Source organism: Megascapheus bottae, chromosome 10 (assembly GCF_031878675.1).
Source record: "Megascapheus bottae isolate mThoBot1 chromosome 10, mThoBot2.hap1, whole genome shotgun sequence".
Lineage (NCBI taxonomy): Eukaryota > Metazoa > Chordata > Mammalia > Rodentia > Geomyidae > Megascapheus > Megascapheus bottae.
The window spans coordinates 6,467,501-6,469,528 of NC_143518.1; positions in this window are offsets into that span (position 1 = coordinate 6,467,501).

The window sequence follows — 2,028 nt, forward strand, 5'->3', positions numbered from 1 at the left end:
GTGGATATCTTAGTCTGTGCATCTGTTTCAGCCATATCATATCTTCATCCTCAAGAAGTAGGTAAACGTTTTTGCAACTTTCCTTCTGTAAAGTAACACTTCTCCAAAGATGAGTTTATATTAGGACTTTAGAAATCCAGTTATTGATAACACACATGACAATCTTTATACTAAAACAGTCTTTTGCCATTTGCCATCTGTAAGCTGAAGTGGAAATCTCACTGCACTGTTATTTGGGATGGAAACTTTTGTCATTTTAGTAGATGATTAGCTGGGGTATATTTATACTGAGTACTCCCTACAAGCTGAACAAATCATATCCTCACTCCATTATTTCAGATTCCACATTTAGCCCAACATCCAGATAGAATGAGAATATTATTGTTGTTGTTATTATTATTATTATTATTATTATTATTAGCCAGTCCTGGGGCTTGAACTCAGGGCCTGAGCACTGTCCTTGGACATTTTTTGCTCAAGGCTAAAGCTCTGACACTTGAGACACAGCACCATTTCTGGCATTTGTGTGTGTGTGTGTGTGTTACTCTGGAATCGAACCCAAGGCTTTATGCATGCTAGGTGAGCACTCTTACCACGAGGCTAGACTCCCGGCCCAAGTGAGTTTTGTAAATCAAACCCTCCATGGTATGGGCACTCTTTTTCCTTTTATATATAATTTTACAATTATTGTCTTTAAGTAGTTGCACAAAGGGTTTTCGATGTGACATGTTGGTTTGGTGTAGACATTCTTGAGAGGATGAATACTACTTGGCAGGAGCAAATAAACTTCAGAGAAGCAAGTCCTGTTCAATGGCAGCAGACTGAGATTCAGGCATCTAGAGAAAGGACTGGGGATGGGGAAAAACTATGGCTCTGTTTTTCTTCTCTATGTTATGTTGGACCTCCCCCACCACCTCCCAAGCACAACAAAGATCCCAGGAATTTTAAATAAATCTGATTAGCTCCTGGAAGCTATTCAATCCAACTCTTTTGCCATAGAAACTTAGACCTATTCCATGAATTGTTCACCAGATGACCTGCATTACAAACTTTAATATATTAACTGAGATCTTGAAGTTAATTAATTTTTCCTTGGTATGTACTCCACAATTTCTCTACAATCCTACAATACTGGGATTTGAACTCAGAGTCTTATACTTCCTACTTGAGCACTATTGCTAAGTCATTTCTCTAACTCACTCATTATTTTCAATTTCCTTTACTTTTCTATTGTTTTGGGGTTTTTATTTTCCTTAACCTTTCTTTGTTAAAATTTCTCTACCGGTTCTGGGACTGGAATTCAGAGCTTGTACACTGTCCCTGAGCTTTTTGGTTCAAGAAAAAAGGGCTGTACCACTTGAGCCACAGCTCCACTTTTGGCTTTTGGGAGGGTTTTTGGTGGTGCTAATTGGAAATAAGATTTTTACAGACCTTCCTGCCTCAGCTAGCTTTGAACTGAAATCCTCGTATCTCAGCTTCCAGAATAGCTAGGATTACAGGTGTAAGCCAGTAACACCCGGAACTTTTTCTTTCTTTCTTTTTTTTTTTTTTTTGTAATGATAGTATTAGGGCTTGAACACAGGGCCCCAAGCTTGAGAGCAGGCAATCTATTATTTGAACCGTAGCGTGTTTATTTCTGTAGTAAAGTCTCAAGTAATGCCAAGACATCCTGAGCTGTGATCCTTCTAATATGCAGTCCCCATTTTACTGGCAATAAAAGGCAGATACCTGTGCCCATCCATTCTAGCTGAGATGTCAAGTGCATAACACCACATACAGTCACTGGTTGTGACAGAGTCTCAAATGTTAGACTGGAACTGGTTCTGATCGCTCACACCTGTATAATCCTAGCTACTCGGGATCTGAGATCTGAAGATGACAGTTTAAAGCCAGCCTGGACAGGAAAGTCCATGAGTATCTTACCTCCAATAAACTTTTCAGAAAAAGCTGGAAGTGGCACTGTGGCTTAAGTGGCATAGCCACTAGTCTTGAGCACAAAGCAGCTTAGGGTCAGAACTCAAGACTTGA